At 37.0% G+C, this 24,259-nt stretch overlaps 1 long non-coding RNA gene across 3 annotated transcripts; it reads right to left on the minus strand.

Moving 5' to 3' along the window:
* LOC130090563 (uncharacterized) lies at window positions 1–24,259 on the minus strand. 3 transcript variants are annotated; one of them, XR_008807711.1, is made up of 4 exons: window positions 24,145–24,259; window positions 23,969–24,023; window positions 19,660–19,737; window positions 1–1,300 (listed from the first exon to the last, which is right to left on the minus strand). It is a non-coding gene; the product is annotated as an uncharacterized LOC130090563 (long non-coding RNA). The 3 variants fall into 3 exon arrangements; XR_008807710.1 differs by lacking the exon at window positions 19,660–19,737; XR_008807709.1 differs by lacking the exon at window positions 24,145–24,259 and having other exon boundaries at window positions 23,969–24,080.

Below are 24,259 nucleotides of genomic sequence, written 5' to 3' on the forward strand. Positions count from 1 at the left end.
TGCAAAGTCAATTTTTTTTAAACATTGAAGACTTTTTTTTATCTGTACTGTTTGCCATTTTTAAAACAATAAGTGTTCAAAAGCAGCAAGAAACACTAAAAGGGACTCGCACTGGCATCATAAGCCTAAAGCGGCACTTCTGATGTGTTCTTGGAAAGCCATCAGTAGCAAAAGCGGTTTTGAGATCGTTCGATCTGTACCACATGCATTAGAACATTCTGACCACTGTCAACAAAATCAATGGCACGCAAACACGAGACCACTAAATTCCTTCCAGTCTGTACTTTTCAACAATATTCATAGTGCTTTTCAGCAGTAAGAATATGCTTGTCTTTTTCGACTGATGATGGAAGAAAGCATGGGGGGAGGTGAAGGTAGCTCAGAGGGAGGGAAGAGAGAAAGAGAGAGAAGGGGAAAGAGAAGCCGTGGGGGATGCTGCGTTTGGACATGACATTGTAAAACCTGAAGGCCTTTTATGACTTTTAGTGCCAAGGAGAATATACCAAACAAGAAGACCTCAGCTTAACGTCGCAAACCTGTCTTTCTGCCTCTCTTTATCTGTCTGTCTCTCCGTTGATCTTTCTTTCTGTCTGACGGCACAACATTTTTTTAAGAATGGTGGATGATGTAATTAGTTTCATGTGGGTTTCAGGATCTGTTGGCATACAAATGTAGCAGCATGTTGTTGGAGACATGTTTACAGCCAAACATTATGTCTTCCTATAAAAGTGTTGTGTGATAAAAGAACACTGGTAACTGTGGGACAATGATTAACATCACAAGGATGAGAGAGGAAGTATTAAGTGAAACTGGATCTGATCCAGTATTGAGTCTTGTGGGATTTTGAATGCCCTCATATTTTAGAACAAATCCATCTGTGGGGAAAACAAACCATCAGAATGCTGCGATGATGATATTAATGAACATCTCAACTATAGTGCTTTCACTGGAAATCCACGTTCCTGAATAATGGATTATTAAGGATTAGCTATAAATTATAGACGCATTATATAATGTCCAAGTTCTTGAGGAACAGCTCAGATTTGGCTGGAATGAAGAGAGCATTTATGATGTAGTGAATAGGGAGCATGCGTTTGCTTCCTGCTTGGCTGGCTCTTTCCTCTGGCCTCAGACTTGCTCGATCCAAAGGGCAGGACCTTGGTTTTGGCCATCGCTGCTGTCTGTTTACCATCCCTCCTCATAAACCGGCCTGCCGCGCCATCCAGCCACCCCTCAGGTACTCATTCAGCCTGCGGCGAGTCTCAGCCAGTCAGCACAGTAAACACCCAGATGTCATTACCTGAGAACAGCAAGCCATCAGGAAAAGCCATTAAGACAAGTGGACTGTACCGCATGGACCGACAGACGACTATGTGTGGTGGAACTGGATTATATAATGCTTTTGAGTGGTTACATTTGGACCAAATACCCTTTGTATATTTAGAATGCCTCTTCAAAGAAACACATGTTCATGACAAATTGGTCTGTTGCAAACAATAATAATAAAAAATAATCAGTAACAGCTTTGCTTTAAAATAAGTTTTATTTATAGTAATTATTTACATGTTATTGAAATGTATAATAATACAGGCCCAATTATATACAAGCTAAAATGATTTTCTGTATTCTGTTGCTTTGAAATTGTGGTGGTCCATTTATTTGTCTACATGGGATTGAAGATGTAAGCTTTTGTATTAGCCAGCTCAAATGATATCTTAAGCAAGCATTAATTTTCTCTTCTGGCATTTCAAGAAATTAAACAATAAAAAGTGTCTAAGCCTTGAACCAAACTGATCTGTTAAGATCAATCATTAAATTTGGACATTTGTTTCTGAACGGTGATAATTCTGAAATGACATGAAAACGGAATTACTTATGTCTACTGTGGGGCTTAATGGAGTTAATATGTACAACAAAAACTGCTAATTTACAAAAAGAAAAGAAAACCGTGTTTATATAAAATATTACAATTATTGGGGTTTCACTGTCTTAAAATGACAACACACATGCGCACAAGACATGCGCACATTGAATAAAACTACAAAACGCCAATGCACAATTACAAATAAGCACTGTAAGATCGAGTTTATGAATTCTCTGATAGACCTGCATTCAGTAAAGTTATAATGCTATAAAAAAAACAGCCTAAATGTCTCTGACAAAAGTTTGAAGAAATTAGTGAAAGTGTGTGTTGGCTTTGTTTTCCTGTTTTCCGTTCGTCCAAGAGTAAAAAGTAGGCAAATTATTTACGTATATGCACACTATGATTATAGGTCACTCTGACTGTTACGAAAATAAGATTCGATGGTATGAAATCTGGTAATCTCGTGACTAATCATTAGCGATAATTACAGCGGCATAGAAACATGTGAACTTTATTGATTCTATGTGGAATTAGCGGCCTTGCGGGAGTCAACAAACGACTCTGCAACTCTTCTTAATTAAACGGTAAGCTAAATGTTTATATCCTTGGTAGCTGTGGCAAAATTGTGAATTTAGACTTTCTCATATATTGAGACTTTCAATTGTATGATCCCCAAGTTATGTCCTCATTCTATTCACTGGAGATTATAATTGTTGGAATTATTTCCAGAACGAATCGTGTGCGTTAAGATGAATGTATCTTTACAATTCAGTCACTTGGTTATTGCGTTTATATTGTTAAATTTCAACTAATTCTAATCGGCTACTTAAAAAGAATAGAGGCTGAACATGTTGGGCCTAAAACTCTAATTTTACAATTAGCCTACATTTAATTGTTTTTAAATTAAAATGATTTTATGTCGTTTCTTATGAGCAGCACATTAAAGTTAATGTGCCTTGACCTATAATGTAAGAGCAGTTTTATGTATTGACACTGGTTCTAATATCAGCAATTCACCTTGTTATGGTTCACCCTCTGGACGTTAGGGTTTTTTTTCTGACCTTAAAGGAATAGGTCGCCCAAAAATTTAAATTCTGTCATTAATTACTCACCCTCATGTCGTTCCAAACCCGTAAACTTTCGTTCATCTTCGAAACACAAATAAAGATATTTTAATGATATCTAAGACATTTCTGTCCCAGAAAATTGACAGCTATGCAACTACTACTTTGACTTCAAAAAGTTCATAAAGAAATGTAAAAATAATCCATATGAATTGAGTCATTTAGTTCACATTTTCTGAAGAGGTATACGATCGCTTTGCTGAACAGATTTAATTTAGACTTATATTCACACATAAACATTCATCCACACGCACATTAGTTATGGTAAATGGAACCTATGCATGTCTGCTGTTACGCAGCACGTTTGAGCTTCTGCAAGAACCAATGAGGTTCATTCTTGTGTGTCAAGCAGATTCGGCTGAGCTTCTGTTTATGCGTTTATGTTCGCTGATTAATGTGAATGTGAAATATGTGAATAAAAGCCTAAATTCAATCTGTTCCTAAAATAAAGCAATTGTGTCTCTTCAGAAAATTTTGACTAAACCGCTCGATTTATATGATCTCTTTATGAACTTTTTGAAGTGACAAAGTGGTAGTTGCGTAGCTGTCAAAGGAGGGACAGAAATCGCTCAGATTTCAATAAAAATATCTTCATTTGTGTTCCGGAGATGAAAGATGACGTCTTACAGGTTTGGCAAAACACAAGGGTGAGTAAATGATGACAGAATTTTCATTTTTTGGGGTGAACTATCAGCTAATCTTTATTGAGACAGTTTGACAGATTTAAAATGTTATGCACTGAGAAGCCAAGCGAATTGTAGCAATTACATGATTATCCTTTGTTTGCATTGTTTTGTCTTTTCTTTAATGTCTTCAATGTCATGCATGCAAAATTATAGTCAGTTCTATTCAAATGATGTGGTATTTGTTACACTTAACAATTTGACTACTAAATTCATTATGTGTTCATTTAACTGGTAAAGCCCTGTCAGCCCGGTGAAATTTTATTATATATTAAAGTGCTTCATGATCCCATTATATATGGGACAAGTACCATCCCAGATATAGAAGATGTTGTATGAAACATAAAATAGCCAGATCACCACCTATTATATTGATCCATGATCCATAAATAAATTTAATGCATATACATTTTTTGTCTGTTCTCTTCCTTTGTTTGTGTGGTAGTGGAAAGGCAATAAATGCAAGCTATTGCATGTGGCTTTGCAACAAATCCAAATGTTTTAGTCTATAAGTGGGAGTCAAAGCTTAGCCAAGAGACACAGATAGTGACAAACGCTCCCTGGTTATTTAATTAGAGGCGGCTCTAATGTTTTCCATGTTTCTCTGGAGTGACTGGCGTATAGGGAGGGGGAGCGGTGACATCAGTGACTTTAACTGGAACCAGATGGAGACTAATTAACAAAAGGGCAATGCTGTAATGGAAACTGAATCAGTGCTCACATACAGGTGTCAAAAAAGATAGAGGAACAATACGGAGTCATAACTAAAGGAAACAGGAGAAATCACACCAGGTTGCCTCTCATGGAGCTGTTTCAAGAGACATTTTTCCTTCATTGGGTCATAGCTGGAAACCAGGAGCTTAGCTTGAGTACTTCAGCAGTGTGGCTTGGGTTTGAGGCCTGGCCTTTACTACTTAAGGCACAAACCAAGCTAAATTTTCCAAAAGCTTATTGTGTACTGTTTGGCATGACAACGAAGTCTTTTGTCATTAGTATTTTTTTTTTATTGTTGAGTGGAATAACAAATGATGCTTGGTATAGACATGACAGGAGACAAAGGAGTGGGTCAGACATGGTTGCGTGAGGTTTCTAGACTAGTTTCTAAACTAGAGGTTTCTGGGAAGTGTGATAAGTATAGACGGATTAACACTACAGACTGATGTTGTGTTGAATGCTGCAGTCAGATGAGATCATGCAATATTGTCATAAAATGCTTGGATAATAGTTGTGTATTAGTGTAAAATACTGAAACACGTCTTTAAAGGGTTAGTTCACCCAAAAATTTTAAATCTGTCATCATTTACTCAACCTTATGTCATCCCAAACTCGTAAGACTTTCGTTCATTTTCGGAACACAAATGAAGATATTTTTGATGAAATCTGAGAGATTTCTATCCCTCCATTGACAGCTACGCAACTACCACTTTAACACTTCAAAAAGTTCATAAAGAGATCATAAAAATAATCTAGCGAATCGAAGTGGTTTAGTCAATTTTCTAAAGAGACTTGATCGCTTTATATGATAAAGTGATTTAATTTAGGCTTTTATTCACATATAAACATTGATTAGGGAACATAAACAGAAGCTCAACCGAACCTGCTTGATGCGGGAGAACAAACCTCTTTTGAGGAAGCTCAAATGTGCTGCGTAACACATGAGAATGAACGTCATTGGTTCTTGCTGAAGCTCAAAAGTGCTGCGTAACACATGAGAATGAACCTCATTGGTTCTTGTGTAAGCTCAAACGTGCTGCGTAACATGCAATGAACCTCACTGGTTCTTGCAGAAGCTCAAACGTGCTGCGTAACACGAGAATGAACCTCATTGGTTCTAGCAGAAGCTCAAACGTGCTGCGTAACACGAGAATGAACCTCATTGGTTCTAACAGAAGCTCAAATGTGCTGCGTAACACGAGAATGAACCTCATTGGTTCTAACAGAATTCAAACGTCCTGCAAAATAAATGAGAATGAACCTCATTGGTTCTTGCAGAAGCTCAAATGTGCTGCGTAACACGAGAATGAACCTCATTGGTTCTAACAGAAGCTCAAACATCCTGCCAAATTAATGAGAATGAACCTCATTGGTTTTTGCTGAAGCTCAAATGTGCTGCGTAACACGAGAATGAACCTCATTGGTTCTAACAGAAGCTCAAACGTCCTGCCAAATTAATGAGAATGAACCTCATTGGTTTTTGCTGAAGCTCAAATGTGCTGCGTAACACGAGAATGAACCTCATTGGTTCTAACAGAAGCTCAAACGTCCTGCCAAATTAATGATAATGAACCTCACTGGTTCTTGCAGAAGCTCAAACGTGCTGCGTAACACGAGAATGAACCTCATTGATTCTAGCAGAAGCTCAAACGTGCTGCGTAACACGAGAATGAACCTCATTGGTTCTAGCAGAAGCTCAAACGTGCTGCGTAACACGAGAATGAACCTCATTGGTTCTAACAGAAGCTCAAATGTGCTGCGTAACACGAGAATGAACCTCATTGGTTCTTGCAGAAGCTCAGATGTGCTGCGTAACACGAGAATGAACCTCATTGGTTCTAACAGAAGCTCAAACGTCCTGCCAAATTAATGAGAATGAACCTCACTGGTTCTTGCAGAAGCTCAAACGTGCTGCGTAACACGAGAATGAACCTCATTGATTCTAGCAGAAGCTCAAATGTGCTGCGTAACACGAGAATGAACCTCATTGGTTCTTGCAGAAGCTCAGATGTGCTGCGTAACACGAGAATGAACCTCATTGGTTCTAACAGAAGCTCAAACATCCTGCCAAATTAATGAGAATGAACCTCATTGGTTTTTGCTGAATCTCAAATGTGCTGCGTAACACGAGAATGAACCTCATTGGTTCTAGCAGAAGCTCAAACGTCCTGCCAAATTAATGAGAATGAACCTCATTGGTTCTAGCAGAAGCTCAAACGTGCTGCGTAACACGAGAATGAACCTCATTGGTTCTAACAGAAGCTCAAATGTGCTGCGTAACACGAGAATGAACCTCATTGGTTCTAACAGAAGCTCAAATGTGCTGCGTAACACGAGAATGAACCTCATTGGTTCTAACAGAAGCTCAAATGTGCTGCGTAACACGAGAATGAACCTCATTGGTTCTAACAGAAGCTCAAACGTCCTGCAAAATAAATGAGAATGAACCTCATTGGTTCTTGCAGAAGCTCAAATGTGCTGCGTAACACGAGAATGAACCTCATTGGTTCTAACAGAAGCTCAAACGTCCTGCCAAATTAATGAGAATGAACCTCATTGGTTTTTGCTGAAGCTCAAATGTGCTGCGTAACACGAGAATTAACCTCATTGGTTCTAACAGAAGCTCAAACGTCCTGCCAAATTAATGAGAATGAACCTCATTGGTTTTTGCTGAAGCTCAAACGTGCTGCGTAACACGAGAATGAACCTCATTGGTTCTTGCAGAAGCTCAAACGTGCTGCGTAACACGAGAATGAACCTCATTGATTCTAGCAGAAGCTCAAACGTGCTGCGTAACACGAGAATGAACCTCATTGGTTCTTGCAGAAGCTCAGATGTGCTGCGTAACACGAGAATGAACCTCATTGGTTCTAACAGAAGCTCAAACATCCTGCCAAATTAATGAGAATGAACCTCATTGGTTTTTGCTGAAGCTCAAACGTGCTGCGTAACACGAGAATGAACCTCATTGGTTCTTGCAGAAGCTCAAATGTGCAACTTAACACGAGAATGAGCCTCATTGGTTCTAACAGAAGCTCAAATGTGCTGCGTAACACGAGAATGAACCTCATTGGTTCTAACAGAAGCTCAAATGTGCTGCGTAACACGAGAATGAACCTCATTGGTTCTAACAGAAGCTCAAACGTCCTGCAAAATAAATGAGAATGAACCTCATTGGTTCTTGCAGAAGCTCAAATGTGCTGCGTAACACGAGAATGAACCTCATTGGTTCTAACAGAAGCTCAAACATCCTGTCAAATTAATGAGAATGAACCTCATTGGTTCTAGCAGAAGCTCAAACGTGCTGCGTAACACGAGAATGAACCTCATTGGTTCTAACAGAAGCTCAAATGTGCTGCGTAACACGAGAATGAACCTCATTGGTTCTAACAGAAGCTCAAATGTGCTGCGTAACACGAGAATGAACCTCATTGGTTCTAACAGAAGCTCAAATGTGCTGCGTAACACGAGAATGAACCTCATTGGTTCTAACAGAAGCTCAAACGTCCTGCAAAATAAATGAGAATGAACCTCATTGGTTCTTGCAGAAGCTCAAATGTGCTGCGTAACACGAGAATGAACCTCATTGGTTCTAACAGAAGCTCAAACGTCCTGCCAAATTAATGAGAATGAACCTCATTGGTTTTTGCTGAAGCTCAAATGTGCTGCGTAACACGAGAATTAACCTCATTGGTTCTAACAGAAGCTCAAACGTCCTGCCAAATTAATGAGAATGAACCTCACTGGTTCTTGCAGAAGCTCAAACGTGCTGCGTAACACGAGAATGAACCTCATTGATTCTAGCAGAAGCTCAAACGTGCTGCGTAACACGAGAATGAACCTCATTGGTTCTTGCAGAAGCTCAGATGTGCTGCGTAACACGAGAATGAACCTCATTGGTTCTAACAGAAGCTCAAACATCCTGCCAAATTAATGAGAATGAACCTCATTGGTTTTTGCTGAAGCTCAAACGTGCAACTTAACACGAGAATGAACCTCATTGGTTCTAACAGAAGCTCAAATGTGCAACTTAACACGAGAATGAACCTCATTGGTTCTAACAGAAGCTCAAATGTGCTGCGTAACACGAGAATGAACCTCATTGGTTCTAACAGAAGCTCAAATGTGCTGCGTAACACGAGAATGAACCTCATTGGTTCTAACAGAAGCTCAAACGTCCTGCAAAATAAATGAGAATGAACCTCATTGGTTCTTGCAGAAGCTCAAATGTGCTGCGTAACACGAGAATGAACCTCATTGGTTCTAACAGAAGCTCAAACGTCCTGCAAAATAAATGAGAATGAACCTCATTGGTTCTTGCAGAAGCTCAAATGTGCTGCGTAACACGAGAATGAACCTCATTGGTTCTTGCTGAAGCTCAAATGTGCTGCGTAACCATTTTCACTTTCTCCATCTCACATTTTTAATGACATTAAATGTAGCTCTACCCTCTCAATGCATTTTCTAACTGAAGCACAGAAATTATTGTACATTGTGGCATTATCATTATCTGTCCACTGTACCGTCTTTGCTGTGATAAGAAGGACTATAAGTGTGTTTTCAAGGTTCATATCCATATATTTGGTGTTGTACCTTATAAACACACTGGAGGGTTGAAGATTTTTGCTTAGCCTATAATTTATCATTTATATGAAGGACAAATGGTGCAACTCGGAATTATAGTTTTTTACAGTGATGTTAGACTTGATTACAGAATTTTGACACAGAACTTGGTGGCTAACAAGAAGAATCGGTGCTGTTTTGATTCAGGTGCTCTACAAACTGAAAAAAGGTATTGTTTGGATACTCAATAAAAGCCATAGTAACAGAGTTGTTGTGTTGGGGTTTTTGTTGTTGTTGTTGTTTTACATATGGTCTTTTTGTTTTTCTTTACAACAGGATATTGATTCTTAGATGACATATCATCATAACTAGACCACCTTTATCTATTATCATGCAAATGCATAGTAGTCTGGTTAGTATACAGGCTTGTGGAGCAATTGAATACTTCACCATTGCATGAAATCTCCCCTCTAGCCCTAATTTCAAGTGCATGTCATTGGGAAAGAATGATAGAAATCAACAAAATTGGCATTTTTTGGCAGATGGAATCTTGTATCTTTGTCACCATTTTGAGCCGCACATTAAAAGTGTGTTATTACTTCGTGTTTCTTTGTGATACATATCTGTATGCATTGATGCCAAGCACCTCTGTAAAGGCTGTTTGGTTATCACACTTTTTGTTTAAAGGGACTTTTATTGTGTTCCCTGGTCATTTATCTTGCTTTTTATAGATATAAAATATCTATAAAAATATAAATCCTATAAAATTGCTAGTAAGGTGCATTAATACAATGCCATTAAAAATGATCGCTTCACAGTCAAGCTACTATCAGAAAAAGGGTGCTTGCGACCAAAATGCGAGTGCCTCCCTGTTCCACATGGACCACTCAGCTGTCAGAGATGATATAATCATAGACTATTCTATGATTATATCGAGATCACATTTTGTACATTAAATAGTTATTTATTGCTCATTATATTGCTAGAAATAAAGAACAAAATAGGTATTATTAACCCGTTTAATCCCAAATTTTTTCTTGCAACTTGAGTACATGCATTTTACTCCTTAGACCTCCCTAACACTCAAACATTATGCCTTTTTTGATTTTATGTTGGTTAAGTTAGTGAAATATTAGGTTTTATACTCGGTCACAATAGTGACCGGTGGGAAACAACATAGTCAGAATTCATTCAAATTCTTCAATTAGACCTATTGACACACAATTCATTCCAAGACATCCAATATCTCGTTTTGTCATTTCGTGAAGAAGGCTTAGTGAGGTGAAAAGGTTGTCATGTACAAAGTTACACTCTGGAGGAACTTCTGCTTGTTCGGCTAGACCCGTATGGGCTAGACCATGACTACACTTGGGCCCTGTCCTAGTCCAGTTTCAGGAAGATGTGTGTTCACTCATTCAGTGCACTGAAGATGGGCCGTACGTTGTAGAAAGGGTTGTTTGTGGTCATGTGTGGGGCACACCAATTGGTTCTCATGAACATCTGCCCAATCCTCCAGATAATTCACCTCTGCGTCGCCATTCAATAGTCTACTTGGCAAATGGGCTGTTTCACCCTGGTACTCCCTATCTGAGCCATCACTATCACAGTCACTTTCAATTTGGGGTGGGGGTGGGGGGGAAGGGGGTCACGTACATCAAGAAGGTCCAGCACATTGACCATTTCTGGGACACTCATCACTACACTGAACAAAATTATAAACGCAATACTTTTGTTTTTGCCCCCATTTTTCATGAGCTGAACTCAAAGATCTAAGACCTTTTCTATGTACACAAAAGGCCTATTTCTCTCAAATATTCTTCACAAATCTGTCTAAATCTGTGTTAGTGAGCACTTCTCTTTTGCCAAGATCATCCATCCCCCTCACAGGTGTGGCATGTTCAGTCTAGGATTGCCAAAACCTGCCAATACCAGCCAATACCTCTGTTTTCAATTGAAGCACTGTGTTATACTACCGGTCACAATTGTGACCGTAAACAAATTTACAAGTCTTACGAGCAAAATATATATGCAGGAGTATAATTCTCAAAATGTATCAGTAGTAGACCCTTTACAGAATATATGTACAAAATATGATAGTTCTATATGTAAATTAAGATGTTTTATATACTACTTTTTGTAGTAGTCTGGGGAAGACATCTTCTTCTAGATGTGCAAGCAGGAAGTGAACTGATCTGGTCATGTGACCTTTCACACTAGTCACATGACATTAATTGATTTTAATCAAGACAATCTATTTAGTCATTTAAAAGTTGAATTTCTTGCCCAAAGTCAATAAAAACATTTTTAGAGCTTCCAGAAATAAGAAAAAAGCTGCGGTCACAATTGTGACCGGTGGGATTAAACGGGTTAATGTATACCATCTTCCCATATTTTATGCTAACTGTCTAATTTTTTGACAGTTCAACTCCAGGATCACCTGAAGCATACTGGTTAAAATGATTATGTAGCTTAGACACACAAAGTGACCAAAGGCTTGTACAGACATGGCACTGAGTTATGATGCATTATTTTTATTTTATTCTTTTTCTTTTGAACATGGTAGTAGAGCTTTTAAGTTTGGAGCTGAAAACTGTATATTCAGCTTTTGTTCACAGAAGTCCTCTTCAGCATTTGCTGCTGTGGCGGTGTTGATTCAATACAATGTAAATGTGTGGTTAATATTAACATGATTGCATGAGTTGCTCATTTTCTTAATTTTTTTAATATGTTCTCCTATCTCAAAATACAAAGTCAACAATAAGTAATGCATTTGTAGGTTTATTTCTGCCGTCAAAGTACAAATGTTGTGACTCTGTAGCCCTATCAAAACATCGGGTTGTTTGAGCATCCACCCTACCTGACACTGAAACATTCATTTAACCAATGACAATAGCAATGAGTTTGCCTGTCAATGGTTAAAAACAATAAGGTTTTTTTTGTTTTGTTTGTTTTTCAATTATATATTTTTTTTAAATATGACAATTTTCTTGCAGCACAAAGTGTTTAGTTGCATAGCATTTATAGCTGCAGGAACTTCTGTGAGGAAGTGAATAGGAATGTTAACAGATTCTCCAGGTTTTATGATGAACCTTCTTGCACTACCAACCAGGGTTTCCCAAAGCCAACTATATGGTCGCAAGTTACCAAAACAATTCAGCGTAAGGATGCTTTTGGGAAACACACCCCAGGCTATCACACTTTGCCATCCAAAATTCATGGTGCTTTGATCCTACACTCACCTAAAGGATTATTAGGAACACCATACTAATACTGTGTTTGACCCCCTTTCGCCTTCAGAACTGCCTTAAATCTACGTGGCATTGATTCAACAAGGTGCTGAAAGCATTCTTTAGAAATGTTGGCCCATATTGATAGGATAGCATCTTGCAGTTGATGGAGATTTGTGGGATGCACATCCAGGGCACGAAGCTCCCGTTCCACCACATCCCAAAGATGTTCTATTGGGTTGAGATCTGGTGACTGTGGGGGCCATTTTAGTACAGTGAACTCATTGTCATGTTCAAGAAACCAATTTGAAATGATTCGAGCTTTGTGACATGGTGCATTATCCTGCTGGAAGTAGCCATCAGAGGATGGGTACATGGTGGCCATAAAGGGATGGACATGGTCAGAAACAAAGCTCAGGTAGGCCGTGGCATTTAAACGATGCCCAGTTGGCACTAAGGGGCCTAAAGTGTGCCAAGAAAACATCCCCCACACCATTACACCACCACCAACAGCCTGCACAGTGGTAACAAGGCATGATGGACCAATGTTCTCATTCTGTTTATGCCAAATTCTGACTCTACCATCTGAATGTCTCAACAGAAATGGAGACTCATCAGACAGAGCAACATTTTTCCAGTTTTCAACTGTCCAATTTTGGTGAGCTCTTGCAAATTGTAGCCTCTTTTTCCTATTTGTAGTGGAGATGAGTGGTACCTGGTGGGGTTCTGCTGTTGTAGCCCATCCGCCTCAAGGTTGTGTGTGTTGTGGCTTCACAAATGCTTTGCTGCATACCTCGGTTGTAACGAGTGGTTATTTCAGTCAAAGTTGCTCTTCTATCAGCTTGAATCAGTCGGCCCATTCTCCTCTGACCTCTAGCATCAACAAGGCATTTTCGCCCACAGGACTGCCGCATTCTGGATGTTTTTCCCTTTTCACACCATTCTTTGTAAACCCTAGAAATGGTTGTGTGTGAAAATCCCAGTAACTGAGCAGATTGTGAAATACTCAGACCGGCCCGTCTGGCACCAACAACCATGCCACGCTCAAAATTGCTTAAATCACCTTTCTTTCCCATTCTGACATTCAGTTTGGAGTTCAGGAGATTGTCTTGACCAGGACCACACCCCTAAATGCATTGAGGCAACTGCCATCTGATTGGTTGATTAGATAATTGCATTAATGAAAAATTGAACAGGTGTTCCTAGTAATCCTTTAGGTGAGTGTATAATGTTGCAAAGCATTTAAAAATACTTTTATTTTCATTTATAATATATTCCATGTCAAAACCATCCATCACAATAAAGTAATATACACTGGTAAAGAGCCACAATAATATGGACAATAGTGTTATTGGAACTATTTTACTGCTTAGAAAAGGCTAATTCTCACAAAAGAAGGTATTACACTGTATTATACTGCAGTTGCTGCCTTAAATTAATAAGTACAATCAACTTGGATGTTTAAGTAATTTCAACTTAAATTACATTAAACTGACTTTTAAAAAATTGTTATCTTGTAAAACTTATAAAAAGTAGAAACATTTTTTAACTTATTTTGATGTTAAAGCAATGTAAAACATATTTTGTCATAAATTATTGATCATATAATTTTTTTACAGTGTAGTTAGTGTTTTTGTTTGTACTTTGACTGATTATCAGACGTTTAGGGTATTGTCAAACCAATACAAAGGTGCAAGATTCTACTCGAGCTTTATTACTTTCTTTTCTTTTTGTTTTTTTGTTTTTTTGTGCAAATGTTTGACTAATGTTTGGGATAATTCTCACTATTAAAAATAGTGAGATTCCAGTGCGGTCTTCAAATTGAAGGGGTTTGGGGATCCTGACATCCCATTTGAATTAAGTGAAAGAAATGTAATTTATCCTGATTTTTATTGATTCAAAAATGATTTTCTGTTTGAAGGTTCTTAGTCTTCATATGATGAGGGTACAGTTACGCATCTTCATTCATGTGTGATGGCACATATTGAACACTGGCTTGATATAGGTATCCAATAAATAAGCATTTATTATTAAACTAGTGATTTGTTAGAAATTGCAAGAAAGATGAAAGCTGCCCACTGGGTGTTTCAGCACAAAGTCACATTTTGATGACCACTCTTTTAAACTGATGGTGTCCATTCATTTTGCACCCATCGCCCCCCTCCACCCCAAATAACTGGTGTAGTTTGCTAAAAGTAGCCTATATATTAATGACCATATTAATGACCGTCATGTAAACCATTGCTCATGGCAGGTACATCTTCCTGTGGTTCTCTCTCATCTAGTCATTCAGACTGCTTCATGTCCAAACCAACAATGATCTTGAACACCCGCGACCTAAGATCACTGCAAGATGTCTGTGTTGTGAGTTTCATCCAACAAACCCCACCAGCTGATTCTCTGATTTTATTGCATGACCACAATGGACCTTCACTGAGCCCTGCAGCTCCATCTCTTATGAAGTGTTCACTTACATTCACTGTCATCTCAGTATTTCGTGGTGAAGCATACTGAGTGAGGAAAAAATGTTTGGAAAGATTTTTAGTACTCAAATTTTTCTCTGAAAGTCGTCACATAGTTGAAGCAAATAAGGAAAAGGACAAAACATTCCACATCTTTAATCTGCAACCCGCCTTATAATTTAATGAGGCCTTATTGCGATATGTTTTGCCAAGTAACCTACGTGTTTGATTCGTCTTCATCCTAGGTGTCTACTATACTTTGCAGACCATCACGTGCTTGCACAGCATCCGAGCTCTTGCAATGACAATAAGTCACGTAGGCTCCATTATATTGTCCAGCGTTCAGAGACTGTACATTATTGCCGTCGACAGTCGTGTTAAGCCTTTCAAGCATTTAATATCTCACTCATGCATATTATTTTACAGCAGCAGGATGCGTTAATTATCTAATTAAGGACAGGATTAATTAAGGGCCCTGAGTGCGCGCTCTGTTGATATAGGCGAATTTAAAATCGCAGCTCCTCACTTCTGCAGGGCTCTTCATAAAATCCCACGCAGGATGAAATGTTGCAAAATGCGGTTTTTCAATGCCCCATAACCACTCTGGATATGTTAATAAAAAAGCTTTAATTTCAAATTACATTTGGTTTGTATTTACTTTGCATTTATGGACGGCTTGACTGAGAAAAACAACTTTTATCCAAACAAGAATAGGTCTTTAAACATACCAATTAAATCAATAAAACCAATCGGAGTACTGGAAGCACACATTTAAGCATAGTTAAAATGTTTATTTGGAACTCAGGGTAGAATGGCTTTATCTGATGACCGTTCCACGCCTTTGTAGCTCCAAACTGAATAATATCAAGATATGTTTATGCATGTTGATTAGGTTCCATCATTTAAAATACAGGTTCTCATTTGCGAATGCGAATTCTCGTTTTGTGGAAATATTTAAGAAACACTTTGAATGTTCTCGGGGGCAAATTGATCAAACTTGTCTCTAAGCAAACTTTTTTATTATTATTATTGCTGTTTAGCGAAGTTTATTTAGAAGACCTTTAGTGGAACAGCCGAATTGGATGGATAATCATGAATAATTGTGTTCAGCAAGATGATGGGTTAAAAATATTTAAGTTATTTATTTTATTTCTAATTTTATTTGAAAAATTTGTCGAATTTATCCACGACTTTTTCACGGTCGTGGCTCCCCAGATTATCACTAAAGTGTAAAGGTTTTGAACTGTAACTTCCCAATTGTTCTGGTCTCTTTATGCTGAAATCGAATCTAATGCAAGGAAACAAAAGAAAATAAGTACACTTTTTATTGAGATATGTTTTTACAAGACCTATAACGTTTGAAAATATTGGTTATAAATGAGAAAACGGGGAACACTTAAAACACTGAATTTTGAATGATAAAATGTTGTTAAACTTGAAGAGGTGATGAGTATTACTTACTGTTTAAAGTTTAACCATAGACCGTTATTTGGTTTGTGAAGCTGCAATTTAGCATGCATGGGCCAAAAATAACACATCCAACGTTGCACGTAATCAAACGCAGGAACGGTACAAAGTTGTTGTTTGGATTAAGACGGACGGTGCACCACTGAACGCGACTGAACGTTTTTTGTAATATTGTTTAAATTGCAAACGCGTATTTTTAAAAATGTTTTATATAGGCTACGAATGGAATTCTAGTTTATCAACTGAACTACTAGAGTTTAAGAAAACAATATTGCACTTAGAAACGTGTTTTAAAACTTCAAGACAAAAGTTGTGCATTCCTACTGTGATTTATTTTGTTAGAGGTGAAGGGGTCTCCTTGCGCGTTCTCCTTGGCTGTCTGCTGTGAGAGACTTTGAACTTGAACTTTACTTGTTGTCCCTGTCCAGCCGAATATGAATCGATTGTGAAAGTGCTTATCGATTTTGTATATGTAATACATAGGCCTAGATTTAATATAATAACCGACTGTAATTTTTAGTTGATCAAAAATGCTTTTTTTTCCTCTAAATGCGTAATTTGTCATTGCATAAACATGCGTTTAGGAAACTAGTGTCGTGCGTGCGAATTATTGGCTATTTCTGTCTGATGTCATAGTTTAAAATGTGGTATAATTTCAGTGTTCTAGTGCGATTTTAACTTTATTTTCATTTTGTACACCAATTTGGATGTCCAAAGAGCTACATTTTATTAAGTGCTCATTAGTGCTCAATACTAGTTATACATTTATGCCAGGGATTTGATTGTGATCCTCTTCCTTATGAACAACTGTATATTCGTAATTATGTGGATGGAATATGTTCAGACATATAATTCATCATAAGGTCGTGAAAACTGCTAGTAACTTGTTTTAGTATTTTCTAGTGCAAATTATATAATTTACTTTTTTAAATTTTGAGAAAAGTCATTTTACTTGAAGATCACTTAAACACTTCCAGTCAAATGCAAATACTCAAGGACGTTTTGCATGCTTTTGTTGGCAATACTTGTGCCTTGACCTTCATCATGTTTTGTTAAACGATGTAAAATGCAGAGGGAGAACAAATTGTCTGTTTGGATTCATTTGCCTATAATAAGACGATTAAAACAACTTTTGTCCGTATTTTTATGGTGATTTCAGAAGCTATTTGTGCGTTATTTTTTCCTGAGGTACGTTTTAAACCTAGTTCGAAGGACTATTCACGTGTACACTTCATTACAGCGGTGAATTATAACAATAGCCTAACAAACCATCCAATTTCGTTTCCCTTTATAGTTTACATGTAGCCTTACTATAAAGTAACAAAAATATGTAACAAAATAGATATGTAGGCTATTATGTCAGAGGTGGTCGCACAGTGGTGAAAGTATGAATTCTGAACGAGTTTGATGCAGTTGGCATCTTCAAATAATGTTTTGTGTAATCCAGCGTTTCTGAGTGTAAAAACGTCTATTTTGTATTCATCAATTCCTTGTCCTTAAAGTTAGAATTAACTGTACCGATACTTAAAATATAGAAAAGGAATACAAAGAATTAAGTTGCGCGATAACAGTACCATGAGAATATCAAAAATAGCGAAAATAATTGTGTCCAGTGATGAATTTGAGGCCAGAATGACCACCACTTTTCATTATGTGTCCACATACTTTCCCGGACTCTCTGATGCGTCATATGGATAATTGTAAATATGAGATGTAACTGAATATAGGTTATTTTGGGGCTGTTTTTCCAGGATTTTCAGCACTGTCAGAATATGCCAGATTTTTGTTCTCATCAATGTTTTTAACATTCCAACGTTCAGCTCTTTGAACCTCTGTACACACAAAAAGAGGGATCTTTTTTATTTTTTAGAACTGCACAGATATAATAACAATAACAAAATGTGAATTTACACACATCCCTTTGTTTCCTCGATGATTTCTATGCTTTGTGATAGTGTTTTTTTCCTGAGTAGTGAAGCTGCCCACTTCTTTAGAGAAATCCTCTATGTACTACTGCACATTACGTTGGTTTTCCAGTATTTTCTGTACATTTGAGCTCTTCCCAGCAGTGGCTGAGATCCAGCTTTTCACACTTAGGACATCTGAGGGACTCATATTGAACTATAAACGCTGCATACATACATATTAGAAACCAATATTAAACGTTTGTTCAGGATGATCGGTGTAAAATTTGTCTTGTGGGAAATATGTATAATGTCTTACACTCTTAAAAGTAAAGGTTACAAAAACTGAGTTTTGCCATGATGCCATAGAAGAATGATTTTTAGTTCCCCATGCAGAAAACCTTTCAGTGATCAGTTCTTAAAATAACCATTTTTCTTTATGAAGTACAATTTAATCATCTAAGGAACCTTTTGTGCAAAGGTTGTTAATGAAAGCATCGATGCCAATAATGAAACTTTATTTTTGTGTTTTTGAGTGTACATTATGTAGCTATAAAAATAACTTGCTATTTCTTATATTTATTTAAATTCTGCAAGGGGGTTATACATTTGGTAGAGAAAGGTTGTATGAAAACGTACGCACTCAACAGCACTACGTAGCCAGCCCACATAGCCCATATCGCATGCAAATAGATGGCAGATTTTAGATAAACAGCAAAACAGTTTTTAATTTGATTTTCAGACTATATGGTTCTTATCTTTAGGTAGTTATTTTATACGATTATGAAACATTTATAATTTAATAACGTTTTGTAAATCAAAAAGGATATTTTTCCAATGATGACTGAACGCCTGCGAAATATAACACAAAATAACGGATGTTAATTGTAGCAAGTTATTGTGGAAATACAAACTCTTTTGCTGTTTGTAGCTGTTGCTACGGGAGAAAAAAAAACATAGTGAAACGTAAAATAACTCGCAGCTGTTCTAATTAATTGTTGAAAAGACGACTATTCAGCCTCCATGTTTAAACCGCAATATGGACTCGTTTTGGTCGTTTAAAATAAAGCTTAATAAATGTGTTGCATTTTTAGTAGCCTAAACAAACTTCTGTTACTTTTTCCTGGTGAAAAACAACGAGCCATGACAAACGCCTATTTTTTTAACCATATTTCTAACTCATTCCATAGTATAGCCTGTGTGATATGCGTATAGCAGCTACTATTTTATACAGTATAATATAATAAGGCCAGTGTATTTGTAAAAAGTAAGAACTTGAAGTAAATTGGTGTTTGTCGGTTGCTGTAGTGTTTTTTTTTTCTCTCTTAAAGATAAACTATTCGGAAATAATAGCCTAAAAACGCATAAAGCAAGAGCTCGCAGCGTTACTTGGCCTATACAGGTTTCTTCTTCTTCAAGCTACAAATTACCACAAAACCGATAAAAAAAAGATCTTATAATGAAATTGGTCCATATTCTAGCTCATATTCCAGGTTCATTTTCATATCCCACCTCTGGCATGGGCATTCTGAGATCCCTATAGCCTATATTCCGTAGGCCCTACATGGAGAAAGAAAAAAAAAACTCTATTTGACTATCTTAACCATATCTTTAAAGAAAAGATGTCAGAAACCGAGAAAGTTGCACTTACATGCTGTCGCAATTAACATGTCTGCAGAGGAACTGACCGCCTCCTTTAACTTGAACTTGGACTTCCGACTAGACGTGCCTGAAAGTGGGGGAGACATTTTGTGAGACGCTCTGACAAACGGACTTTTAGTTGCCATTGTAATGCAGCCCTCTGAATGTAAAGGACGTAACATGGTAAAATGAGTAACGTATAAATTCCGAAGCTACACAAGTAGGCTACGAGTTGTCAAAACGTGCATGAAAATATCCTCTGAGTCAGTGCTTTTGGATTTTAATGTTGTTCCCAGTTTTACTACACCGACATAAATGGACCGGCAAAACATGCTACGAGTCCAGTCTACATAATCAGTTTTTTTCGTGTGTTTTTCTGTTTTTTATAAGATTTTGCGTTCTCACTTCAGTGTAACCTATATGGTAGTGATAGCATAATTGCAACGCAGGTGATATATAGCCTAACAAAGAAATCTGATCGTGCACTTCTGTTAAAAATGAAGATCCTGGTCTGTAGGCCTATACCTTCCCATTTCTTACTATACCATTTCTCATTATGCCTGACCGCAGATTTAAATTGTCATCTCACTTGCTCATGCTGTTCTTCATATAGGCTAAGCCACAAATTTTACCGCATTGCACCGAGGCTGAATCGACGCAGGCCTAGTCATATTCTGCTGAACTATGCGAGATTTAATACGGATTTGTTCCTTCAAGGGGACGCTATTGCTTTCTGGAATAAGAAAGGTCATTACGAAACAGCGTTTGAGATGTTTTGTTTCGAACGACTATTTTTTAATAGCCTACTTCTTACTCAACTATAGCCTACTGTTCTTTTTTTAGATTAGACTTTAAATTGAATGCTTTTGGTATAGTGGTATAGGAGCACTGTGGCACTGCAGTGACATTGATACATATTCATGAACGTTGGCACTGCACTCTGCAGGATGGTTTTTTTTTTTTCATAGAAGAATCAATTCCTGAACAAGGCCTGCAGCAGCCCCGCAAGAATGTGCATGCAGAGGCAAATGTGTAGCTTTTAAGCGCCTTGAGCACATTACATTTTTTGATGCAGTGCTTATTGGCACATTGCGTTTGCGTTTTTGAAGACATTCGTTCAAAATACATATAGCTTCTGTCTTATGTAAACATCGAGTTTTTTGGTGGGAAATTCATTCTTTCTTGGTTAATAAAGAAAATCTGCTGTGTTTGAACCAAATTTAGCGTAACGTTATCTGCATTGATTTTACTTGTAGACCAGGGATTGTAGAGAAGTTACGTGGCGGCCTACTTTTAACTCACGTCTTTGCCGTTTGACAAGTTTTTATTAATAATTTAAAAAGGGTGGAAAATAATGTTTAGATGTTATAGGCCTATATCAATTTCAGAAAACACTTTGTTTAAAGAGTGAGTGAATCTAGTGATGTATGATTTACCCATCATAATGTAATTTTTATCCAACTAAACTACAGAACGTGAATATTCGGATGGTCTTTGTGTGCATAGGAACCAGAATAGAAGCCACCTTTTAATAGGGCTGTGGCTAGCGAGCTTTAACTGATGTTGCAATCGATCTTTCACCCACTCCATGACAACGTAAGACGCACAGACACAACAATGCTGCTCCCAAATCCCTGAATGACAGATTTCCTTGTCTTTACCTCATACAACCAAAACTTTTAAACTATTACTTTTACATGAATGAATATACAGATCAACTCAAGTCTGAGCTCTTGTATAATAGCCTAAAATATCCAGAAATATCTAGAAAATTAGTTAAAATGTTCATGCTTTTCCGTTCTTCATTTGTTTTCTGTAATGCTCATGTATAAATCTGAATGAAGATTTGGGCACAATGTGGATAGAGAGATGGATAAGAGAACACGACAGGTCTACTAAGTATGCCAGTAGCTGATAGATTGGTATGGTATTTAATACATCATAGCAGAGCAATGAAATTAGACTGGTTTTATAGTGTAAATAAAACTAGGCTATATTACTTAAAACATTAGGCCTACTTTTTACCATTATAAATAGATTGCATTAGAATAATTTGCCACGTGATCGACTATTCCTCTCCCATGGTCATAAAATAAAAATATTTTTGTAAATTATCGCTGCGTCGCCTTTAGATGCATTGGTTTGGTGACGTCAGATGTAAGAATAGTTGGTTTTCAAACTTGATCTCAAATGTGAACTGCACAGACAATGGTTTTCTTGAGCTTTTTAATGTCTTTAAACTTTTTTTTTTTTTTTACATCGCTCCCTGTAACTTTTAGCTTTAAAGTGTGATAATGAAAAAGTCAGATATCATAAAGCTTTCTGATTATATGTATTTGGGCCTGTGATTAAGAAGCAACCTGACGCACTACAACGGTAATTCAATGGAGAATGAAGGGCATGAAGAGTTATATTTAAGTGTACAGTAGCCTACACCTGTGATTTCTTTGCAACAGAAAAGTGAAAAATCAGTCCAAGATCATTCTATTGAAAGCACTGCTTGCAGTCAGTGACAAACTTTAACACGCAGAGACGTGCAAGATGCACACAGTTGTGAGGAAACGTATAAAACAAACTTGTATGCTAGATCTCTGTTGCATTTTCAGTTGCCTAATTGTTTTGTCTTATTCATCAGTGTTATTAAAAGGAACAAATTTGCAATATTTGAAATAAATCGTTGGACATTTGAAATAATGCGTAAGTATTTTGCCATTCAAATAAAAAATGCAAGAAAGAAAGGTGCTTAATCACAGGCGCTAGTTTACATAGACACAAACTCACTCTCAGCAGACACAGGGACACTCACTAAATCCTCTTTCAGTTTGACACTGTGGTCACCGTTTTAAAGGCGCCGTGTGTTGAGACTCGATGGAACCTTTATGCCATTTTAGCGCTCTCACTGCTATTCAAACAATGCTCATTAATTTGACTGTATATTTTGCTAATACGGAACTGTAATTTAGCTATATTGAGTCTTATATTTAACCATAAAAATTTACATAATATTTTAGTAAGAGGGTGAAGGGTACTTATTTTCAAACATTTATTAAAAAAATAACAATAATAAATAAATAAATATTTTTATTTTTTAAAAGCCCAGTGAAGTATCAAAGCCCGAGATTATAATACGCAGGATTATTACTTGGTGTGTTAGAGAGGGGACGCCTTTAATGTGTAGTTGTAAACTACACAAGTCGCTTTAAAATGAATAGCACAAATAGTCAACAGAGCTTTTTAAATGATATACTGCTATTTCAAATATTAATTAATATTGAGTTATTCCAAATTGTTTTATTCAAACTGATTCATGTGTTTTGATAATTTTCAACTTGTACAGGAAGCAATAACATCGGAGCAAAACGTTGATCCGTATATGGAATGCGATGTTGAATTTGAAATGAGTCAAACGTTAAGCCTAACACTTTAGGTGCAGCTGTGCTGTAAATAATAGAAATGTTTTTCATTGATGAATAGAATTACTTTTCATGTCACTTTGGATTCTTTTTTTTTATAAGAAGAGGTAGGCTATGTTGTCTTAAATTGGTTATAAGATTGTACACGAGCTCCGATTTGATTGTTAAAATCTACTTTTTAAATGGCTGAAATCTGATATTGCAATTGGTGACAAATTGATCAAAATGAACTTGAGACCGAAATTATCAAAAAGGTCTTCCAGGGAAAATTAGTTTACTTCACAAGCTATTGCAACTTCACATTAAATATAAAAAATAAGGTAACAAATGTTTAACCAAAATCTCTTGCATTCAGAATCTTCCTTTTACATTTCTCTGTTTCCACATTCGTAATTTGTTGCTTTGAGGAAGCAACTGTAAACAAGTCACTGCATTCGCCTAAACATTGTTCGGTGTTTTGTAAAAAAAAAAAAAAAAAACATGGTTCTTGTAGCGAAGCTCATTGAATGTCAACAAATCTGGATAATATAAGCTAGAAGCTCCATAATTAACATGTCATATAGAGGAACTCTTCACAGAAACACGAGAGGAAGAAAGCAGATTCGCCGGAAATGGATTTCTGCATTGTTAGTCGTATTTGTCTTCCTACTCGTAACAGTTTAACAGTTGCCTGTGCACTTTAAAAATTAGGAATTACTTTGGATTGTTTGCTCATGAAAATACGAATTGGCGTGTCATACATACGCCATTTCATGAGATCAGTCTGGTTTGCTAGTTTCTTTTCCGTTTTCCCAAGTTGTATCTCAAAGGCTTTCAAACTACAGCGAGTTTGCATGCATACGAGTGTGAAGTTCATTCTTGTCTGTCTAGACTCTGATTACGACCTTGTTTGTCTGCGTTTTTTACCTTGACCTTGGACTTCCATGCAGCTGCCATTTGTAAGAATTGTCCATTCTTCAGTCTGTGAAGACAGCGGTGGATGTATCTTTGCAAATAAGAGTGATCAATGAACTAACTCATCAACATTATATCTAACGCACAAAACACAACACTGTCTAAAAGGTAAAAACTGTTCAAATTACCTGTAATACACAAGGACCGTCTCTCTCCCTCTCTCTCTCTCTGCCTCGTCGCTACACATTTGAAACTAATAGCAGAGGAATGTTTTAACAGGGAATGGCACTCTTATTCATTCCT

Source organism: Rhinichthys klamathensis, unplaced genomic scaffold (assembly GCF_029890125.1).
Source record: "Rhinichthys klamathensis goyatoka isolate OS25496 unplaced genomic scaffold, OSU_Roscu_1.1 h1tg000147l_1, whole genome shotgun sequence".
NCBI lineage: Eukaryota > Metazoa > Chordata > Actinopteri > Cypriniformes > Leuciscidae > Rhinichthys > Rhinichthys klamathensis.